Below are 24,450 nucleotides of genomic sequence, written 5' to 3' on the forward strand. Positions count from 1 at the left end.
CTCCTCCAGGGAAGATAACCAAGATGATTTTTCTCCTTGGACAATGCTCCATCCTGGGGGATGCACCCGAGACTCCTCGCAGGTATGTCACCGAGTCTTATTTCCGGTGGTTTAGGGCCCTGTGATCCCGGGTAGCAAGCCCAGACTCCTCCAGGGAACATACCCGAGATGATTTTTCTCTTTAGAAAATGCTCCATCCTCTGGGATGCATCCGAGACTTATCCCAGCTATGTCCCTGAGTCTTTATTCCGGTGATTTAGGGTCCTGTCATCTCGGGTAGCAACCCCAGACTCCTCCAGGGAAGATACCTGAGATGATTTTCCTCCTTGAGCAATGCTCCATCCTCTGGGGTGCATCCGATACATATCGCAGCTATGTCCCTGAGACATTTTTCCGGTGGTTTAGGGTCCTGTCATCCCAGGCAGCAACCCCAGACTCCTCCAGGGAAGATAGCCAAGATGATTTTTCTCCTTGGGCAATGCTCCATCCTCTGGGATGCACCCGAGACTCCTCCCAGCTCTGTTTCTGATTGTTTTCTTATGGTGGTTTAGGGCCCTTTGATCCCAGGTAGCAACCCCAGACTCCTCCAGGGAAGATAACCAAGATGGTTTTTCTCCTTGGACAATGCTCCATCCTGCGGGATGCACCCGAGACTCCTCGCAGGTATGTCACCGAGTCTTATTTCCGGTGGTTTAGGGTCCTGTGTTCCCGGGTAGCCACCCCAGACTCCTCCACGGAAGGTACCCAAGATGATTTTTCTCCTTGGATAATGCTCCATCCTCTGGGATGCATCCGAGACTTATCGCAGCTATGTCCCTGAGACATTTTTCCGGTGGTTTAGATACCTGTCATCCCAGGTAGCAACCCCAGACTCCTACAGGTAAGATACCCGAGATGATATTTCTCTCTTGACTGTGGTCCATCCTGCGGGATCTACCCAGAACTCCTCCCAGGCATCTCCCGCAGAGTTTTCTCCAGTGCTTTAGGGCCCTGTGATCCCGGGTAGCAACCCCAGACTCCTCCAGGGAAGATACGCGAGATGATTTTTATCCTTGGACTATTGTCCATCCTTCGGGATGCACCCGAGACTCCTCCCAGCTCTGTTTCTGAGTGTTTTCTTCCTGGCGTTTAGGGCCCTGTGATCCCAGGTAGTAACCCCAGACTCCTCCAGGGAAGATACCCCAGATGATTTTTCTCCTTGGGCAATGCTCCATCCTCTGGAATGCACCAGCGATTCTTCCCAGTCGTCTCCCGCAGATATTTTTCCTGTGGTTTGGGGCACTGTAATCCTGGGTAGCAACCCCAGACTCCTCCAGGGAAGATACCCGAGGTGATTTTTCTCCTTGGACAATGCTGCATCGTCTGGGATTCACCGGAGACTCCTCGCAGGTATGTCCCTGAGTCTTTTTTCCGGTGGTTTAGGGTCCCGTCATCCCGGGTAGCAACCCCAGACTCCTCCAGGGAAGATACCCGAGATGATATTTCTCTCTTGACAATGGTCCATCCTGCGGGATCTACCCAGAACTCCTCCTAGGCATCTCCCGCAGAGTTTTCTCCAATGCTTTAGGGCCCTGTGATCCCGGGTAGCAAACCCAGACTCCTCCAGGGAAGATACCCGAGATGACTCTTATCCTTGGACTATTGTCCATCCTTCGGGATGCACCCGAGACTCCTCCCAGCTCTGTTTCTGAGTGTTTTCTTCCTGGCGTTTAGGGCCCTGTGATCCCAGGTAGCAAGCCCAGACTCCTCCAGGGAAGATACCCAAGATGATATTTCTCTCTTGACAGTGGCCCATCCTGCGGGATCTACCCAGAACTCTTCCCAGGCGTCTCCTGCAGAGTTTTCTCCAATGCTTTAGGGCCCTGTGATCCCGGGTAGCAACCCCAGACTCCTCCAGGGAAGATACCCGAGATGATTTTTCTCCTTGGGCAATGCTCCATCCTCTGGGATTCACCGGAGACTCCTCGCAGGTATGTCCCTGAGTCTTTTTTCCGGTGGTTTAGGGTCCTGTGTTCCCGGGTAGCAACCCCAGACTCCTCCAGGGAAGGTACCCGAGATGATTTTTCTCCTTGGATAATTCTCCATCCTCTGGGATGCATCCGAGACTTATCGCAGCTATGTCCCTGAGACATTTTTCCGGTGTTTTAGGGTCCTGTCATCCCGGGTAGCAACCCCACAGTCCTCCAGGGAAGATACCCGAGATGATTTTTCTCCTTTGACAATGCTCCATCCTGCGGGATGCACCCGAGACTGCTCGCAGGTATGTCACCGAGTCTTATTTCCGGTGGTTTAGGGCCCTGTGATCCCGGGTAGCAACCCCAGACTCCTCCAGGGAAGATACCCGAGATGATTTTTCTCTTTAGAAAATGCTCCATCCTCTGGGATGCACCCGAGACTCCTCCCAGCTCTGTTTCTGATTGTTTTCTTATGGTGGTTTAGGGCCCTGTGATCCCGGGTAGCAAGCCCAGACTCCTCCAGGGAAGATACCCGAGATGATTTTTCTCTTTAGAAAATGCTCCATCCGCTGGGATGCATCCGAGACTTATCCCAGCTATGTCCCTGAGTCTTTATTCCGGTGATTTAGGGTCCTGTCATCCCGGGTAGCAACCCCAGACTCCTCCAGGGAAGATATCTGAGATTATTTTCCTCCTTGGGCAATGCTCCATCCTCTGGGATGCATCTGAGACATATCGCAGCTATGTCCCTGAGACATTTTTCCGGTGGTTTAGATACCTGTCATCCCAGGTAGCAACCCCAGACTCCTCCACGGAAGACACCCGAGATGATTTTTCTCTCTTGACAGTGGTCCATCCTGCGGGATCTACCCAGAACTCCTCCTAGGCATCTCCCGCAGAGTTTTCTCCAATGCTTTAGGGCCCTGTGATCCCGGGTAGCAAACCCAGACTCCTCCAGGGAAGATACCCGAGATGATTCTTATCCTTGGACTATTGTCCATCCTCTGGGATGCACCCGAGACTCCTCCCAGCTCTGTTTCTGAGTGTTTTCTTCCTGGCGTTTAGGGCCCTGTGATCCCAGGTAGCAAGCCCAGACTCCTCCAGGGAAGATACCCGAGATGATTTTTCTCCTTGGGCAATGCTCCATCCTCGGGGATGCACCAGAGATTATCCCAGTCGTCTCCCGCAGATATTTTTCCTGTGGTTTGGGGCCCTGTAATCCTGGGTAGCAACCCCAGACTCCTCCAGGGAAGATACCCGAGGTGATTTTTCTCCTTGGACAATGCTGCATCCTCTGGGATTCACCGGAGACTCCTCGCAGGTATGTCCCTGAGTCTTTTTTCCGGTGGTTTAGGGTCCTGTCATCCCAGGTAGCAACCCCAGACTCCTCCAGGGAAGACACCCGAGATGATTTTTCTCTTTAGAATCTGCTCCATCCTCTGGGATGTACCCCTGACTCCTCCCAGGTGTCTCCCGCAGACTTTTCTCTAGTGGTTTAGGTATGTGAAATCCCAGGTAGCAACCCCACACTCCTCCAGGGAAGATACCCGAGATGATTTTTCTCCTTGGGCAATGCTCCATCCTCTGGGATGCACGTGAGATTTCTCCCAGGCATCTCCCACAGATATTTTTCCTGTGGTTTGGCGCACTGTAATCCTGGGTAGCAACCCCAGACTCCTCCAGGGAAGATACCTGAGATGATTTTTCTCCTTGGGCAATGCTCCATCCTCTGGAATTCACCGGAGGTTCCTCACAGGTATGTCCCTCATTCTTTTTTCCAGTGGTTTAGGGTCCTGTCATCCCAGGTAGCAACCCCAGACTCCTCCAGGGAAGACACCCGAGATGATATTTCTCTCTTACAGTGGTCCATCCTGCGGGATCTACCCAGAACTCCTCCCAGGCATCTCCCGCAGAGTTTTCTCCAAAGCTTTAGGGCCCTGTGATCCCAGGTAGCAACCCCAGACTCCTCCAGGGAAGATACCCGAGATGATTTTTCTCCTTGGGCAATGCTCCATCCTCTGGGATTCACTTGAGATTCCTCACAGGTATGTCCCTCAGTCTTTTTTCTGGTGGTTTAGGGCCCTGTGATCCCAGGTGGCAACGCCAGACTCCTCCAGGGAAGATACCCGAGATGATTTTTCTCCTTGCGTAATTCTCCATGCTCTGGGATGCATCCGAGACTTATCGCAGCTATGTCCCTGAGACATTTTTCCGGTGGTTTAGGGTCCTGTCATCCCGGGTAGCAACCCCACACTCCTCCAGGGAAGATACCCGAGATGATTTTTCTCTTTAGAAAATGCTCCATCCTCTGGGATGCATCTGAGACTTATCACAGGTATGTCCCTGAGTCTTTATTCCGGTGGTTTAGGGTCCTGTCATCCCAGGTAGCAACCCCAGACTCCTACAGGAAAGATACCCGAGATTATATTTCTCTCTTGACTGTGGTCCATCCTGCGGGATCTACCCAGAACTCGTCCCAGGCATCTCCCGCAGAGTTTTCTCCAATGCTTTAGGGCCCTGTGATCCCGGGTAGCAACCCCAGACTCCTCCAGGGAAGATACCCGAGATGATTTTTATCCTTGGACCATTGTCCATCCTTCGGGATGCACCTGACACTCCTCCCAGCTGTGTTTCTGAGTGTTTTCTTCCTGGGGTTAAGGGCCCTGTGATCCCAGGTAGCAACCCCAGACTCCTCCAGGGAAAATACCCGAGATGATTTTTCTCCTTGGGCAATGCTCCATCCTCTGGGATTCACCGGAGATTCCTCACAGGTATGTCCCTCAGTCTTTTTTCTGGTGGTTTAGGGCCCTGTGATCCCAGGTGGCAACCCCAGACTCCTCCAGGGAAGATAACCAAGATGATTTTTCTCCTTGGACAATGCTCCATCCTCTGGGATGCACCCGAGACTCCTCGCAGGTATGTCACCGAGTCTTATTTCCGGTGGTTTAGGGTCCTGTGATCCCGGGTAGCAACCCCAGACTCCTCCACGGAAGATACCCGAGATGATTTTTCTCTTTAGAAAATGCTCCATCCTCTGGGATGCATCCGAGACTTATCCCAGCTATGTCCCTGAGTCTTTATTCCGGTGATTTAGGGTCCTGTCATCTCGGGTAGCAACCCCAGACTCCTCCAGGGAAGATACCTGAGATGATTTTCCTCCTTGGGCAATGCTCCATCCTCTGGGATGCATCTGAGACATATCGCAGCTATGTCCCTGAGACATTTTTCCGGTGGTTTAGGGTCCTGTCATCCCAGGTAGCAACCCCAGACTCCTCCAGGGAAGACACCCGAGATGATTTTTCTCTCTTGACAGTGGTCCATCCTGCGGGATCTACCCAGAACTCTTCCCAGGCATCTCCCGCAGAGTTTTCTCCAATGCTTTAGGGCCCTGTGATCTCAGGTGGCAACCCCAGACTCCTCCAGGGAAGATACCCGAGACGATTTTTCTCCTTGTGCAATGCTCCATCCTCTGGGATGCACCCGAGACTCCTCCCAGCTCTGTTTCTGAGTGTTTTCTTCCTGGCGTTTAGGGCCCTTTGATCCCAGGTAGCAACCCCGGACTCCTCCAGGGAAGATAACCAAGATGATTTTTCTCCTTGGACAATGCTCCATCCTCGGGGATGCACCCGAGACTCCTCGCAGGTATGTCACCGAGTCTTAATTCCGGTGGTTTAGGGTCCTGTGATCCCGGGTAGCAACCCCAGACTCCTCCACGGAAGGTACCCAAGATGATTTTTCTTCTTGGATAATACTCCATCGTCTGGGATGCATCCGAGACTTATCGCAGCTATGTCCCTGAGACATTTTTCCGGTGGTTTAGATACCTGTCATCCCAGGTAGCAACCCCAGACTCCTACAGGGAAGATACCCGAGATGATATTTCTCTCTTGACTGTGGTCCATCCTGCGGGATCTACCCAGAACTCCTCCCAGGCATCTCCCGCAGAGTTTTCTCCAATGCTTTAGGGCCCTGTGATCCCGGGTAGCAACCCCAGACTCCTCCAGGGAAGATACCCGAGATGATTTTTATCCTTGGACTATTGTCCATCCTTCGGGATGCACCCGAGACTCCTCCCAGCTCTGTTTCTGAGTGTTTTCTTCCTGGGGTTTAGGGCCCTGTGATCCCAGGTAGCAACCCCAGACTCCTCCAGGGAAGATACCCGAGATGATTTTTCTCCTTGGGCAATGCTCCATCCTCTGGGATTCACCGGAGATTCCTCACAGGTATGTCCCTCAGTCTTTTTTCTGGTGGTTTAGGGCCCTGTGATCCCAGGTGGCAACCCCAGACTCCTCCAGGGAAGATAACCAAGATGATTTTTCTCCTTGGATAATTCTCCATCCTCTGGGATGCATCCGAGACTTATCGCAGCTATGTCCCTGAGACATTTTTCCGGTGGTTTAGGGTCCTGTCATCCCGGGTAGCAACCCCACACTCCTCCAGGGAAGATACCCGAGATGATTTTTCTCTTTAGAAAATGCTCCATCCTCTGGGATGCCTCTGAGACTTATCACAGCTATGTCCCTGAGTCTTTATTCCGGTGGTTTAGGGTCCTGTCATCCCAGGTAGCAACCCCAGACTCCTCCAGGGAAGATAACCAAGATGATTTTTATCCTTGGGCAATTCTCCAACCTCTGGGATACATCCGAGATTCTTCCCAGTCGTCTCCCGCAGACATTTTTCCTGTGGTTTGGGGTACTATAATCCTGGATAGCAAGCCCAGACTCCTCCAGCGAAGATAGCCAAGATGATTTTTCTCCTTGGACAATGCTCCATCCTGCGAGATGCACCCGAGACTCCTCCCACGTCTGTTTCTGAGTGTTCTCTTCCTGGGTTTTAGGGCCCTGTGATCCCGGGTAGCAACCCCAGACTCCTCCATGGAAGATATCCAAGATGATTTTTCTCTTTAGAATCTGCTCCATCCTCTGGGATGTACCCCTGACTCCTCCCAGGTGTCTCCCGCAGACTTTTCTCTAGTGGTTTAGGTATCTGAAATCCCAGGTAGCAACCCCAGACTCCTCCAGGGAAGATACCCGAGATGATTTTTCTCCTTGGGCAATGCTCCATCCTCTGGGATGCACGTGAGATTTCTCCCAGGCATCTCCCACAGATATTTTTCCTGTGGTTTGGCGCACTGTAATCCTGGGTAGCAACCCCAGACTCCTCCAGGGAAGATACCCAAGATGATTTTTCTCCTTGGGCAATGCTCCATCCTCTGGAATTCACCGGAGGTTCCTCACAGGTATGTCCCTAAGTCTTTTTTCCGGTGGTTTAGGGTCCTGTCATCCCAGGTAGCAACCCCAGACTGCTCCAGGGAAGATACTTGAGATGATTTTCCTCCTTTGGCAGTACTCCATCCTCTGGGATGCACCTGAGATTCCTCCCAGTCGTTTCCTGCAGACATTTTTCCTGTGGTTTGGGGCCCTATAATCCTGGATAGCAAGACCAGACTTCTCCAGGGAAGATATCCGAGATGATTTTTCTCCTTGAACAATTCTCCATCCTGCGGGATGCACCGGAGACTCCTCCCAGCTCTGTTTCTGAGTGTTTTCTTCCTGGGGTTTAGGGCCCTGTGATCCCAGGTAGCAACTCCAGACTCCTCCAGGAAAGATACCCAAGATGATTTTTCTCCTTTGACAATGCTCCATCCTGCGGGATGCACCCGAGACTGCTCGCAGGTATGTCACCGAGTCTTATTTCCGGTGGTTTAGGGCCCTGTGATCCCGGGTAGCAAGCCCAGACTCCTCCAGGGAAGATACCCGAGGTGATTTTTCTCCTTGAACAATGCTGCATCGTCTGGGATTCACCGGAGACTCCTCGCAGGTATGTCCCTGAGTCTTTTTTCCGGTGGTTTAGGGTCCTGTCATCCCGGGTAGCAACCCCAGACTCCTCCAGGGAAGATACCCAAGATGATATTTCTCTCTTGACAGTGGCCCATCCTGCGGGATCTACCCAGAACTCTTCCCAGGCGTCTCCCGCAGAGGTTTCTCCAATGCTTTAGGGCCCTGTGATCCCAGGTAGCAACCCCAGACTCCTCCAGGGAAGATACCCGAGATGAATTTTCTCCTTAGAAAATGTTCCATCCTCTGGGATGCATCTGAGATTCTTCCCAGGCATCTCCCGCAGCCTTTTCTCCAGTGGTTTGGGGCCCTGTTAGCCCAGGTAGCAACCCCAGACTCCTCCAGGGAAGATACCCGAGATGAATTTTCTCCTTAGAAAATGTTCCATCCTCTGGGATGCATCTGAGATTCTTCCCAGGCATCTCCCGCAGCCTTTTCTCCAGTGGTTTGGGGCCCTCTTATCCCAGGTAGCAACCCCAGACTCCTCCAGGGAAGATACCCGAGATGATTTTTCTCCTTGGGCAATGCTCCATCCTCTGGGATGCACGTGAGATTTCTCCCAGGCATCTCCCACAGATATTTTTCCTGTGGTTTGGCGCACTGTAATCCTGGGTAGCAACCCCAGACTCCTCCAGGGAAGATACCCAAGATGATTTTTCTCCTTGGGCAATGCTCCATCCTCTGGAATTCACCGGAGGTTCCTCACAGGTATGTCCCTCAGTCTTTTTTCCGGTGGTTTAGGGTCCTGTCATCCCAGGTAGCAACCCCAGACTGCTCCAGGGAAGATACTTGAGATGATTTTCCTCCTTTGGCAGTACTCCATCCTCTGGGATGCACCTGAGATTCCTCCCAGTCGTCTCCTGCAGACATTTTTCCTGTGGTTTGGGGCCCTATAATCCTGGATAGCAAGACCAGACTTCTCCAGGGAAGATATCCGAGATGATTTTTCTCCTTGGACAATTCTCCATCCTGCGGGATGCACCCGAGACTCCTCCCAGCTCTGTTTCTGAGTGTTTTCTTCCTGGGGTTTAGGGCCCTGTGATCCCAGGTAGCAACTCCAGACTCCTCCAGGAAAGATACCCAAGATGATTTTTCTCCTTTGACAATGCTCCATCCTGCGGGATGCACCCGAGAGTGCTCGCAGGTATGTCACCGAGTCTTATTTCCGGTGGTTTAGGGCCCTGTGATCCCGGGTAGCAAGCCCAGACTCCTCCAGGGAACATACCCGAGATGATTTTTCTCTTTAGAAAAAGCTCCATCCGCTGGGATGCATCCGAGACTTATCCCAGCTATGTCCCTGAGTATTTATTCCGGTGATTTAGGGTCCTGTCATCTCGGGTAGCAACCCCAGACTCCTCCAGGGAAGATACCTGAGATGATTTTCCTCCTTGGGCAATGCTCCATCCTCTGGGATGCATCCGAGACATATCGCAGCTATGTCCCTGAGACATTTTTCCGGTGGTTTAGATACCTGTCATCCCAGGTAGCAACCCCAGACTCCTCCAGGGAAGACACCCGAGATGATTTTTCTCTCTTGACAGTGGTCCATCCTGCGGGATCTACCCAGAACTCCTCCTAGGCATCTCCCGCAGAGTTTTCTCCAATGCTTTAGGGCCCTGTGATCCCGGGTAGCAACCCCAGAGTCCTCCAGGGAAGATACCCGAGATGATTCTTATCCTTGGACTATTGTCCATCCTCTGGGATGCACCCGAGACTCCTCCCAGCTCTGTTTCTGAGTGTTTTCTTATGGTGGTTTAGGGCCCTGTGATCCCGGGTAGCAAGCCCAGACTCCTCCAGGGAAGATACCCGAGATGATTTTTCTCTTTAGAAAAAGCTCCATCCTCTGGGATGCATCCGAGACTTATCCCAGCTATGTCCCTGAGTATTTATTCCGGTGATTTAGGGTCCTGTCATCTCGGGTAGCAACCCCAGACTCCTCCAGGGAAGATACCTGAGATGATTTTCCTCCTTGGGCAATGCTCCATCCTCTGGGATGCATCCGAGACATATCGCAGCTATGTCCCTGAGACATTTTTCCGGTGGTTTAGATACCTGTCATCCCAGGTAGCAACCCCAGACTCCTCCAGGGAAGACACCCGAGATGATTTTTCTCTCTTGACAGTGGTCCATCCTGCGGGATCTACCCAGAACTCCTCCTAGGCATCTCCCGCAGAGTTTTCTCCAATGCTTTAGGGCCCTGTGATCCCGGGTAGCAACCCCAGACTCCTCCAGGGAAGATACCCGAGATGATTCTTATCCTTGGACTATTGTCCATCCTTCGGGATGCACCCGAGACTCCTCCCAGCTCTGTTTCTGAGTGTTTTCTTCCTGGGGTTTAGGGCCCTGTGATCCCAGGTAGCAAGCCCAGACTCCTCCAGGGAAGATACCCGAGATGATTTTTCTCCTTGGGCAATGCTCCATCCTCGGGGATGCACCAGAGATTCTTCCCAGTCGTCTCCCGCAGATATTTTTCCTGTGGTTTGGGGCCCTGTAATCCTGGGTAGCAACCCCAGACTCCTCCAGGGAAGATACCCGAGGTGATTTTTCTCCTTGGAGAATGCTGCATCGTCTGGGATTCACCGGAGACTCCTCGCAGGTATGTCCCTGAGTTTTTTCCGGTGGTTTAGGGTCCTGTCATCCCGGGTAGCAACCCCAGACTCCTCCAGGGAAGATACCCAAGATGATATTTCTCTCTTGACAGTGGTCCATCTTGCAGGATCTACCCAGAACTCTTCCCAGGCGTCTCCCGCAGAGGTTTCTCCAATGCTTTAGGGCTCTGTGATCCCGGGTAGCAACCCCAGACTCCTCCAGGGAAGATACCCGAGATGAATTTTCTCCTTAGAAAATTTTCCATCCTCTGGGATGCATCTGAGATTCTTCCCAGGCATCTCCCGCAGACTTTTCTCCAGTGGTTTGGGGCCCTTTTATCTCAGGTAGCAACCCCAGACTCCTCCAGGGAAGATACCCGAGATGATTTTTCTCTTTAGAATCTGCTCCATCCTCTGGGATGTACCCCTGACTCCTCCCAGGTGTCTCCCGCAGACTTTTCTCTAGTGGTTTAGGTATCTGAAATCCCAGGTAGCAACCCCAGACTCCTCCAGGGAAGATACCCGAGCTGATTTTTCTCCTTGGGCAATGCTCCATCCTCTGGGATGCACGTGAGATTTCTCCCAGGCATCTCCCACAGATATTTTTCCTGTGGTTTGGCGCACTGTAATCCTGGGTAGCAACCCCAGACTCCTCCAGGGAAGATACCTGAGATGATTTTTCTCCTTGGGCAATGCTCCATCCTCTGGAATTCACCGGAGGTTCCTCACAGGTATGTCCCTCAGTCTTTTTTCCGGTGGTTTAGGGTCCTGTCATCCCAGGTAGCAACCCCAGACTGCTCCAGGGAAGATACTTGAGATGATTTTCCTCCTTTGGCAGTACTCCATGCTCTGGGATGCATCCGAGACTTATCGCAGCTATGTCCCTGAGACATTTTTCCGGTGATTTCGGGTCCTATCATCCCGGGTAGCAACCACACTCCTCCAGGGAAGATACCCGAGATGATTTTTCTCTTTAGAAAATGCTCCATCCTCTGGGATGCATCTGAGACTTATCACAGCTATGTCCCTGAGTCTTTATTCCGGTGGTTTAGGGTCCTGTCATCCCAGGTAGCAACCCCAGACTCCTCCAGGGAAGATACCCGAGATGATTTTTCTCCTTGGGCAATGCTCCATCCTCTGTGATTCACCGGAGATTCCTCACAGGTATGTCCCTCAGTCTTTTTTCTGGTGGTTTAGGGCCCTGTGATCCCAGGTGGCAACCCCAGACTCCTCCAGGGAAGATAACCAAGATGATTTTTCTCCTTGGACAATGCTCCATCCTCTGGGATGCACCCGAGACTCCTCGCAGGTATGTCACCGAGTCTTATTTCCGGTGGTTTAGGGTCCTGTGATCCCGGGTAGCAACCCCAGACTCCTCCAGGGAAGATACCCGAGATGATTTTTCTCCTTGTGCAATGCTCCATCCTCTGGGATGCACCCGAGACTCCTCCCAGCTCTGTTTCTGAGTGTTTTCTTCCTGGCGTTTAGGGCCCTTTGATCCCAGGTGGCAACCCCAGACTCCTCCAGGGAAGATACCCGAGATGATTTTTCTCCTTGGGCAATGCTCCATCCTCTGGGATGCACCTGAGATTCTTCCCAGTCTTCTCCCGCAGATATTTTTCCTGTGGTTTGGAGCACTGTAATCCTGGGTAGCAACCCCAGACTCCTCCAGGGAAGATACCCGAGATGATTTTTCTCCTTGGGCAATGCTCCATCCTCTGGAATTCACCGGAGGTTCCTCACAGGTATGTCCCTCAGTCTTTTTTCCGGTGGTTTATGGTCCTGTCATCCCGGGTAGCAACCCCAGACTCCTCCAGGGAAGGTACCCTAGATGATTTTTCTCCTGTGATAATTCTCCATCCTCTGGGATGCATCCGAGACTTATCGCAGCTATGTCACTGAGACATTTTTCCGGTGGTTTAGGGTCCTGTCATCCCGGGTAGCAACCCCACACTCCTCCAGGGAAGATACCCGAGATGATTTTTCTCTTTAGAAAGTGCTCCATCCTCTGGGATGCATCTGAGACTTATCACAGCTATGTCCCTGAGTCTTTATTCCAGTGGTTTAGGGTCCTGTCATCCCAGGTAGCAACCCCAGACTCCTCCAGGGAAGATACCCAAGATGATTTTTATCCTTGGGCAATTCTCCACCCTCTGGGATACATCCGAGATTATTCCCAGTCGTCTCCCGTAGACATTTTTCTTGTGGTTTGGGGTACTATAATCCTGGATAGCAAGCCCAGACTCCTCCAGCGAAGATAGCCAAGATGATTTTTCTCCTTGGACAATGCTCCATCCTGCGAGATGCACCCGAGACTCCTCCCACGTCTGTTTCTGAGTGTTCTCTTCCTGGGTTTTAGGGCCCTGTGATCCCGGGTAGCAACCCCAGACTCCTCCAGGGAAGATACCCGAGATGATTTTTCTCCTTGGGCAATGCTCCATCCTCTGGGATGCACCTGAGATTCCTCCCAGTCGTCTCCTGCAGACATTTTTCCTGTGGTTTGGGGCCCTATAATCCTGGATAGCAAGACCAGACTTCTCCAGGGAAGATATCCGAGATGATTTTTCTCCTTGAACAATTCTCCATCCTGCGGGATGCACCGGAGACTCCTCCCAGCTCTGTTTCTGAGTGTTTTCTTCCTGGGGTTTAGGGCCCTGTGATCCCAGGTAGCAACTCCAGACTCCTCCAGGAAAGATACCCAAGATGATTTTTCTCCTTTGACAATGCTCCATCCTGCGGGATGCACCCGAGACTGCTCGCAGGTATGTCACCGAGTCTTATTTCCGGTGGTTTAGGGCCCTGTGATCCCGGGTAGCAAGCCCAGACTCCTCCAGGGAAGATACCCGAGATGATTTTTCTCCTTGAACAATGCTGCATTGTCTGGGATTCACCGGAGACTCCTCGCAGGTATGTCCCTGAGTCTTTTTTCCGGTGGTTTAGGGTCCTGTCATCCCGGGTAGCAAGCCCAGACTCCTCCAGGGAAGATACCCAAGATGATATTTCTCTCTTGACAGTGGCCCATCCTGCGGGATCTACCCAGAACTCTTCCCAGGCGTCTCCCGCAGAGGTTTCTCCAATGCTTTAGGGCCCTGTGATCCCAGGTAGCAACCCCAGACTCCTCCAGGGAAGATACCCGAGATGAATTTTCTCCTTAGAAAATGTTCCATCCTCTGGGATGCATCTGAGATTCTTCCCAGGCATCTCCCGCAGACTTTTCTCCAGTGGTTTGGGGCCCTGTTAGCCCAGGTAGCAACCCCAGACTCCTCCAGGGAAGATACCCGAGATGAATTTTCTCCTTAGAAAATGTTCCATCCTCTGGGATGCATCTGAGATTCTTCCCAGGCATCTCCCGCAGCCTTTTCTCCAGTGGTTTGGGGCCCTCTTATCCCAGGTAGCAACCCCAGACTCCTCCAGGGAAGATACCCGAGATGATTTTTCTCTTTAGAATATGCTCCATCGTCTGGGATGTACCCCTGACTCCTCCCAGGTGTCTCCCGCAGACTTTTCTCTAGTGGTTTAGGTATCTGAAATCCCAGGTAGCAACCCCGGACTCCTCCAGGGAAGATACCCGAGATGATTTTTCTCCTTGGGCAATGCTCCATCCTCTGGGATGCACCAGAGATTCTTCCCAGTCGTCTCCCGCAGATATTTTTCCTGTGGTTTGGGGCCCTGTAATCCTGGGTAGCAACCCCAGACTCCTCCAGGGAAGATACCCGAGGTGATTTTTCTCCTTGGACAATGCTGCATCGTCTGGGATTCACCGGAGACTCCTCGCAGGTATGTCCCTGAGTCTTTTTTCCGGTGGTTTAGGGTCCTGTCATCCCGGGTAGCAACCCCAGACTCCTCCAGGGAAGACACCCGAGATGATTTTTCTCTCTTGACAGTGGTCCATCCTGCGGGATCTACCCAGAACTCTTCCCAGGCATCTCCCGCAGAGTTTTCTCCAATGCTTTAGGGCCCTGTGATCCCAGGTGGCAACCCCAGACTCCTCCAGGGAAGATACCCGAGATGATTTTTATACTTGGACTATTGTCCATCCTTCGGGATGCACCCGAGACTCCTCCCAGCTCTGTTTCTGAGTGTTTTCTTCCTGGCGTTTAGGGCCCTGTGATCCCAGGTAGCAACGCCAGACTCCTCCAGGGAAGATACCCGAGATGATTTTTCTCCTTGGGCAATGCTCCATCCTCTGGGATGCACCCGAGACTCCTCGCAGGTATGTCACCGAGTCTTATTTCCGGTGGTTTAGGGTCCTGTGATCCCGGGTAGCAACCCCAGACTCCTCCACGGAAGATACCCGAGATGATTTTTCTCTTTAGAAAATGCTCCATCCTCTGGGATGCATCCGAGACTTATCCCAGCTATGTCCCTGAGTCTTTATTCCGGTGATTTAGGGTCCTGTCATCTCGGGTAGCAACCCCAGACTCCACCAGGGAAGATACCCGAGATGATTTTTATCCTTGGACTATTGTCCATCCTTCGGGATGCACCCGAGACTCCTCCCAGCTCTGTTTCTGAGTGTTTTCTTCCTGGCGTTTAGGGCCCTGTGATCCCAGGTAGCAACGCCAGACTCCTCCAGGGAAGATACCCGAGATGATTTTTCTCCTTGGGCAATGCTCCATCCTCTGGGATGCACCTGAGATTTCTCCCAGGCATCTCCCACAGATATTTTTCCTGTGGTTTGGCGCACTGTAATCCTGGGTAGCAACCCCAGACTCCTCCAGGGAAGATACCTGAGATGATTTTTCTCCTTGGGCAATGCTCCATCCTCTGGAATTCACCGGAGGTTTCTCACAGGTATGTCCCTCAGTCTTTTTTCCAGTGGTTTAGGGTCCTGTCATCCCAGGTAGCAACCCCAGACTCCTCCAGGGAAGACACCCGAGATGATATTTCTCTCTTGACAGTGGTCCATCCTGCGGGATCTACCCAGAACTCCTCCCAGGCATCTCCCGCAGAGTTTTCTCCAATGCTTTAGGGCCCTGTGATCCCGGGTAGCAACCCCAGACTCCTCCAGGGAAGATACCCGAGATGATTTTTCTCCTTGGGCAATGCTCCATCCTCTGGGATTCACTGGAGATTCCTCACAGGTATGTCCCTCAGTCTTTTTTCTGGTGGTTTAGGGCCCTGTGATCCCAGGTGGCAACCCCAGACTCCTCCAGGGAAGATACCCGAGATGATTTTTCTCCTTTGGCAATGCTCCATCCTCTGGGATGCACCAGAGATTCTTCCCAGTCGTCTCCCGCAGATATTTTTCCTGTGGTTTGGGGCCCTGTAATCCTGGGTAGCAACCCCAGACTCCTCCAGGGAAGATACCCAAGATGATTTTTCTCCTTGGGCAATGCTCCATCCTCTGGAATTCACCGGAGGTTCCTCACAGGTATGTCCCTCAGTCTTTTTTCCGGTGGTTTAGGGTCCTGTCATCCCAGGTAGCAACCCCAGACTGCTCCAGGGAAGATACTTGAGATGATTTTCCTCCTTTGGCAGTACTCCATCCTCTGGGATGCACCTGAGATTCCTCCCAGTCGTCTCCTGCAGACATTTTTCCTGTGGTTTCTGGCCCTATAATCCTGGATAGCAAGACCACACTTCTCCAGGGAAGATATCCGAGATGATTTTTCTCCTTGAACAATTCTCCATCCTGCGGGATGCACCGGAGACTCCTCCCAGCTCTGCTTCTGAGTGTTTTCTTCCTGGGGTTTAGGGCCCTGTGATCCCAGGTAGCAACTCCAGACTCCTCCAGGAAAGATACCCAAGATGATTTTTCTCCTTTGACAATGCTCCATCCTGCGGGATGCACCCGAGACTGCTCGCAGGTATGTCACCGAGTCTTATTTCCGGTGGTTTAGGGCCCTGTGATCCCGGGTAGCAAGCCCAGACTCCTCCAGGGAAGATACCCAAGATGATATTTCTCTCTTGACAGTGGCCCATCCTGCGGGATCTACCCAGAACTCTTCCCAGGCGTCTCCCGCAGAGGTTTCTCCAATGCTTTAGGGCCCTGTGATCCCAGGTAGCAACCCCAGACTCCTCCAGGGAAGATACCCGAGATGAATTTTCTCCTTAGAAAATGTTCCGTCCTCTGGGATGCATCTGAGATTCTTCCCAGGCATCTCCCGCAGACTTTTCTCCAGTGGTTTGGGGCCCTGTTAGCCCAGGTAGCAACCCCAGACTCCTCCAGGGAAGATACCCGAGATGAATTTTCTCCTTAGAAAATGTTCCATCCTCTGGGATGCATCTGAGATTCTTCCCAGGCATCTCCCGCAGCCTTTTCTCCAGTGGTTTGGGGCCCTCTTATCCCAGGTAGCAACCCCAGACTCCTCCAGGGAAGATACTCGAGATGATTTTTCTCTTTAGAATATTCTCCATCGTCTGGGATGTACCCCTGACTCCTCCCAGGTGTCTCCCGCAGACTTTTCTCTAGTGGTTTAGGTATCTGAAATCCCAGGTAGCAACCCCGGACTCCTCCAGGGAAGATACCCGAGATGATTTTTCTCCTTGGGCAATGCTCCATCCTCTGGGATGCACCAGAGATTCTTCCCAGTCGTCTCCCGCAGATATTTTTCCTGTGGTTTGGGGCCCTGTAATCCTGGGTAGCAACCGCAGACTCCTCCAGGGAAGATACCCGAGGTGATTTTTCTCCTTGGACAATGCTGCATCGTCTGGGATTCACCGGAGACTCCTCGCAGGTATGTCCCTGAGTCTTTTTTCCGGTGGTTTAGGGTCCTGTCATCCCGGGTAGCAACCCCAGACTCCTCCAGGGAAGACACCCGAGATGATTTTTCTCTCTTGACAGTGGTCCATCCTGCGGGATCTACCCAGAACTCTTCCCAGGCATCTCCCGCAGAGTTTTCTCCAATGCTTTAGGGCCCTTTGATCCCAGGTGGCAACCCCAGACTCCTCCAGGGAAGATACCCGAGATGATTTTTCTCCTTGGACTATTGTCCATCCTTCGGGATGCACCCGAGACTCCTCCCAGCTCTGTTTCTGAGTGTTTTCTTCCTGGCGTTTAGGGCCCTGTGATCCCAGGTAGCAACGCCAGACTCCTCCAGGGAAGATACCCGAGATGATTTTTCTCCTTGGGCAATGCTCCATCCTCTGGGATGCACCTGAGATTTCTCCCAGGCATCTCCCACAGATATTTTTCCTGTGGTTTGGCGCACTGTAATCCTGGGTAGCAACCCCAGACTCCTCCAGGGAAGATACCTGAGATGATTTTTCTCCTTGGGCAATGCTCCATCCTCTGGAATTCACCGGAGGTTCCTCACAGGTATGTCCCTCAGTCTTTTTTCCAGTGGTTTAGGGTCCTGTCATCCCAGGTGGCAACCCCAGACTCCTCCAGGGAAGACACCCGAGATGATATTTCTCTCTTGATAGTGGTCCATCCTGCGGGATCTACCCAGAACTCCTCCCAGGCATCTCCCGCAGAGTTTTCTCCAATGCTTTAGGGCCCTGTGATCCCGGGTAGCAACCCCAGACTCCTCCAGGGAAGATACCCGAGATGATTTTTCTCCTTGGGCAATGCTCCATCCTCTGGGATTCACTGGAGATTCCTCACAGGTATGTCCCTCAGTCTTTTTTCTGGTGGTTTAGGGCCCTGTGATCCCAGGTGGCAACCCCAGACTCCTCCAGGGAAGATACCCGAGATGATTTTTCTCCTTTGGCAATGCTCCATCCTCTGGGATGCACCAGAGATTCTTCCCAGTCGTCTCCCGCAGATATTTTTCCTGTGGTTTGGGGCCCTGTAATCCTGGGTAGCAACCGCAGACTCCTCCAGGGAAGATACCCAAGATGATTTTTCTCCTTGGGCAATGCTCCATCCTCTGGAATTCACCGGAGGTTCCTCACAGGTATGTCCCTCAGTCTATTTTCCGGTGGTTTAGGGTCCTGTCATCCCAGGTAGCAACCCCAGACTGCTCCAGGGAAGATACTTGAGATGATTTTCCTCCTTTGGCAGTACTCCATCTTCTGGGATGCACCTGAGATTCCTCCCAGTCGTCTCCTGCAGACATTTTTCCTGTGGTTTGGGGCCCTATAATCCTGGATAGCAAGACCAGACTTCTCCAGGGAAGATATCCGAGATGATTTTTCTCCTTGAACAATTCTCCATCCTGCGGGATGCACCGGAGACTCCTCCCAGCTCTGTTTCTGAGTGTTTTCTTCCTGGGGTTTAGGGCCCTGTGATCCCAGGTAGCAACTCCAGACTCCTCCAGGAAAGATACCCAAGATGATTTTTCTCCTTTGACAATGCTCCATCCTGCGGGATGCACCCGAGACTGCTCGCAGGTATGTCACCGAGTCTTATTTCCGGTGGTTTAGGGCCCTGTGATCCCGGGTAGCAAGCCCAGACTCCTCCAGGGAAGATACCCGAGATGATTTTTCTCCTTGAACAATGCTGCATCGTCTGGGATTCACCGGAGACTCCTCGCAGGTATGTCCCTGAGTCTTTTTTCCGGTGGTTTAGGGTCCTGTCATCCCGGGTAGCAACCCCAGACTCCTCCAGGGAAGATACCCAAGATGATATTTCTCTCTTGACAGTGGCCCATCCTGCGGGATCTACCCAGAACTCTTCCCAGGCGTCTCCCGCAGAGGTTTCTCCAATGCTTTAGGGCCCTGTGATCCCAGGTAGCAACCCCAGACTCCTCCAGGGAAGATACCCGAGATGAATTTTCTCCTTAGAAAATGTTCCATCCTCTGGGATGCATCTGAGATTCTTCCCAGGCATCTCCCGCAGACTTTTCTCAAGTGGTTTGGGGCCCTGTTAGCCCAGGTAGCAACCCCAGACTCCTCCAGGGAAGATACCCGAGACGAAGTTTCTCCTTAGAAAATGTTCCATCCTCTGGGATGCATCTGAGATTCTTCCCAGGCATCTCCCGCAGCCTTTTTTCCAGTGGTTTGGGGCCCTCTTATCCCAGGTAGCAACCCCAGACTCCTCCAGGGAAGATACCCGAGATGATTTTTCTCTTTAGAATATGCTCCATCGTCTGGGATGTACCCCTGACTCCTCCCAGGTGTCTCCCGCAGACTTTTCTCTAGTGGTTTAGGTATCTGAAATCCCAGGTAGCAACCCCGGACTCCTCCAGGGAAGATACCCGAGATGATTTTTCTCCTTGGGCAATGCTCCATCCTCTGGGATGCACCAGAGATTCTTCCCAGTCGTCTCCCGCAGATATTTTTCCTGTGGTTTGGGGCCCTGTAATCCTGGGTAGCAACCGCAGACTCCTCCAGGGAAGATACCCGAGGTGATTTTTCTCCTTGGACAATGCTGCATCGTCTGGGATTCACCGGAGACTCCTCGCAGGTATGTCCCTGAGTCTTTTTTCCGGTGGTTTAGGGTCCTGTCATCCCGGGTAGCAACCCCAGACTCCTCCAGGGAAGACACCCGAGATGATTTTTCTCTCTTGACAGTGGTCCATCCTGCGGGATCTACCCAGAACTCTTCCCAGGCATCTCCCGCAGAGTTTTCTCCAATGCTTTAGGGCCCTGTGATCCCAGGTGGCAACCCAAGACTCCTCCAGGGAAGATACCCGAGATGATTTTTATCCTTGGACTATTGTCCATCCTTCGGGATGCACCCGAGACTCCTCCCAGCTCTGTTCCTGAGTGTTTTCTTCCTGGCGTTTAGGGCCCTGTGATCCCAGGTAGCAACGCCAGACTCCTCCAGGGAAGATACCCGAGATGATTTTTCTCCTTGGGCAATGCTCCATCCTCTGGGATGCACCTGAGATTTCTCCCAGGCATCTCCCACAGATATTTTTCCTGTGGTTTGGCGCAGTGTAATCCTGGGTAGCAACCCCAGACTCCTCCAGGGAAGATACCTGAGATGATTTTTCTCCTTGGGCAATGCTCCATCCTCTGGAATTCACCGGAGGTTCCTCACAGGTATGTCCCTCAGGCTTTTTTCCAGTGGTTTAGGGTCCTGTCATCCCAGGTAGCAACCCCAGACTCCTCCAGGGAAGACACCCGAGATGATATTTCTCTCTTGACAGTGGTCCATCCTGCGGGATCTACCCAGAACTCCTCCCAGGCATCTCCCGCAGAGTTTTCTCCAATGCTTTAGGGCCCTGTGATCCCGGGTAGCAACCCCAGACTCCTCCAGGGAAGATACCCGAGATGATTTTTCTCCTTGGGCAATGCTCCATCCTCTGGGATTCGCTGGAGATTCCTCACAGGTATGTCCCTCAGTCTTTTTTCCAGTGGTTTAGGGTCCTGTCATCCCGGGTAGCAACCCCAGACTCCTCCAGGGAAGATACCCAAGATGATATTTCTCTCTTGACAGTGGTCCATCCTGCGGGATCTACCCAGAACTCTTCCAAGGCGTCTCCCGCAGAGGTTTCTCCAATGCTTTAGGGCCCTGTCATCCCGGGTAGCAACCCCAGACTCCTCCAGGGAAGATACCCGAGATGATTTTTCTCCTTGGACTATTGTCCATCCTTCGGGATGCACCCGAGACTCCTCCCAGCTCTGTTTCTGAGTGTTTTCTTCCTGGCGTTTAGGGCCCTGTGATCCCAGGTAGCAACCCCAGACTCCTCCAGGGAAGATACCCGAGGTGATTTTTCTCCTTGGACAATGCTGCATCGTCTGGGATTCACCGGAGACTCCTCGCAGGTATGTCCCTGAGTCTTTTTTCCGGTGGTTTAGGGTCCTGTCATCCCGGGTAGCAACCCCAGACTCCTCCAGGGAAGATACCCAAGATGATATTTCTCTCTTGACAGTGGTCCATCCTGCGGGATCTACCCAGAAGTCTTCCCAAGCGTCTCCCGCAGAGGTTTCTCCAATGCTTTAGGGCCCTGTGATCCCGGGTAGCAACCCCAGACTCCTCCAGGGAAGATACCCGAGATGAATTTTCTCCTTAGAAAATGTTCCATCCTCTGGGATGCATCTGAGATTCTTCCCAGGCATCTCCCGCAGCCTTTTCTCCAGTGGTTTGGGGCCCTTTTATCCCAGGTAGCAACCCCAGACTCCTCCAGGGAAGATACCCGAGATGATTTTTCTCTTTAGAATCTGCTCCATCCTCTGGGATGTACCCCTGACTCCTCCCAGGTGTCTCCCGCAGACTTTTCTCTAGTGGTTTAGGTATCTGAAATCCCAGGTAGCAACCCCAGACTCCTCCAGGGAAGATACCCGAGATGATTTTTCTCCTTGGGCAATGCTCCATCCTCTGGGATGCATGTGAGATTCTTCCCAGGCATCTCCCGCAGATAGTTTTCCTGTGGTTTGGTGCCCTGTAATCCCGGGTAGCAACCCCAGACTCCTCCAGGGAAGATACCCGAGATGAATTTTCTCCTTGGGCAATGCTCCATCCTCTGGGATTCACCGGAGACTCCTCGCAGGTATGTCCCTGAGTCTTTTTTCCGGTGGTTTAGGGTCCTGTGTTCCCGGGTAGCAACCCCAGACTCCTCCAGGGAAGGTACCTGAGATGATTTTTCTCCTTGGATAATGCTCCATCCTCTGGGATGCATCCGAGACTTATCCCAGCTATGTCCCTGAGTCTTTATTCCGGTGATTTAGGGTCCTGTCATCTCGGGTAGCAACCCCAGACTTCTCCAGGGAAGATACCTGAGATTATTTTCCTCCTTGGGCAATGCTCCATCCTTCGGGATGCACCCGAGACTCCTCCCAGCTCTGTTTCTGAGTGTTTTCTTCCTGGGGTTTAGGGCCCTGTGATCCCAGGTAGCAAGCCCAGACTCCTCCAGGGAAGATACCCGAGATGATTTTTCTCCTTGGGCAATGCTCCATCCTCCTGGATTCACTGGAGATTCCTCACAGGTATGTCCCTCAGTCTTTTTTCTGGTGGTTTAGGGCCCTGTGATCCCAGGTGGCAACCCCAGACTCCTCCAGGGAAGATACCCGAGATGATTTTTCTCCTTGGGCAATGCTCCATCCTCTGGGATGCACCAGAGATTCTTCCCAGTCGTCTCCCGCAGATATTTTTCCTGTGGTTTGGGGCCCTGTAATCCTGGGTAGCAACCGCAGACTCCTCCAGGGAAGATACCCAAGATGATTTTTCTCCTTGGGCAATGCTCCATCCTCTGGAATTCACCGGAGGTTCCTCACAGGTATGTCCCTCAGTCTTTTTTCCGGTGGTTTAGGGTCCTGTCATCCCAGGTAGCAACCCCAGACTGCTCCAGGGAAGATACTTGAGATGATTTTCCTCCTTTGGCAGTACTCCATCTTCTGGGATGCACCTGAGATTCCTCCCAGTCGTCTCCTGCAGACATTTTTCCTGTGGTTTGGGGCCCTATAATCCTGGATAGCAAGACCAGACTTCTCCAGGGAAGATATCCGAGATGATTTTTCTCCTTGAACAATTCTCCATCCTGCGGGATGCACCGGAGACTCCTCCCAGCTCTGTTTCTGAGTGTTTTCTTCCTGGGGTTTAGGGCCCTGTGATCCCAGGTAGCAACTCCAGACTCCTCCAGGAAAGATACCCAAGATGATTTTTCTCCTTTGACAATGCTCCATCCTGCGGGATGCACCCGAGACTGCTCGCAGGTATGTCACCGAGTCTTATTTCCGGTGGTTTAGGGCCCTGTGATCCCGGGTAGCAAGCCCAGACTCCTCCAGGGAAGATACCCGAGATGATTTTTCTCCTTGAACAATGCTGCATCGTCTGGGATTCACCGGAGACTCCTCGCAGGTATGTCCCTGAGTCTTTTTTCCGGTGGTTTAGGGTCCTGTCATCCCGGGTAGCAACCCCAGACTCCTCCAGGGAAGATACCCAAGATGATATTTCTCTCTTGACAGTGGCCCATCCTGCGGGATCTACCCAGAACTCTTCCCAGGCGTCTCCCGCAGAGGTTTCTCCAATGCTTTAGGGCCCTGTGATCCCAGGTAGCAACCCCAGACTCCTCCAGGGAAGATACCCGAGATGAATTTTCTCCTTAGAAAATGTTCCATCCTCTGGGATGCATCTGAGATTCTTCCCAGGCATCTCCCGCAGACTTTTCTCAAGTGGTTTGGGGCCCTGTTAGCCCAGGTAGCAACCCCAGACTCCTCCAGGGAAGATACCCGAGATGAATTTTCTCCTTAGAAAATGTTCCATCCTCTGGGATGCATCTGAGATTCTTCCCAGGCATCTCCCGCAGCCTTTTCTCCAGTGGTTTGGGGCCCTCTTATCCCAGGTAGCAACCCCAGACTCCTCCAGGGAAGATACCCGAGATGATTTTTCTCTTTAGAATATGCTCCATCGTCTGGGATGTACCCCTGACTCCTCCCAGGTGTCTCCCGCAGACTTTTCTCTAGTGGTTTAGGTATCTGAAATCCCAGGTAGCAACCCCGGACTCCTCCAGGGAAGATACCCGAGATGATTTTTCTCCTTGGGCAATGCTCCATCCTCTGGGATGCACCAGAGATTCTTCCCAGTCGTCTCCCGCAGATATTTTTCCTGTGGTTTGGGGCCCTGTAATCCTGGGTAGCAACCGCAGACTCCTCCAGGGAAGATACCCGAGGTGATTTTTCTCCTTGGACAATGCTGCATCGTCTGGGATTCACCGGAGACTCCTCGCAGGTATGTCCCTGAGTCTTTTTTCCGGTGGTTTAGGGTCCTGTCATCCCGAATAGCAACCCCAGACTCCTCCAGGGAAGACACCCGAGATGATTTTTCTCTCTTGACAGTGGTCCATCCTGCGGGATCTACCCAGAACTCTTCCCAGGCATCTCCCGCAGAGTTTTCTCCAATGCTTTAGGGCCCTGTGATCCCAGGTGGCAACCCCAGACTCCTCCAGGGAAGATACCCGAGATGATTTTTATCCTTGGACTATTGTCCATCCTTCGGGATGCACCCGAGACTCCTCCCAGCTCTGTTCCTGAGTGTTTTCTTCCTGGCGTTTAGGGCCCTGTGATCCCAGGTAGCAACGCCAGACTCCTCCAGGGAAGATACCCGAGATGATTTTTCTCCTTGGGCAATGCTCCATCCTCTGGGATGCACCTGAGATTTCTCCCAGGCATCTCCCACAGATATTTTTCCTGTGGTTTGGCGCACTGTAATCCTGGGTAGCAACCCCAGACTCCTCCAGGGAAGATACCTGAGATGATTTTTCTCCTTGGGCAATGCTCCATCCTCTGGAATTCACCGGA

The sequence above is a fragment of the Vanellus vanellus genome (assembly GCF_965231255.1).
Source record: "Vanellus vanellus genome assembly, contig: HAP1_SCAFFOLD_40, whole genome shotgun sequence".
NCBI lineage: Eukaryota > Metazoa > Chordata > Aves > Charadriiformes > Charadriidae > Vanellus > Vanellus vanellus.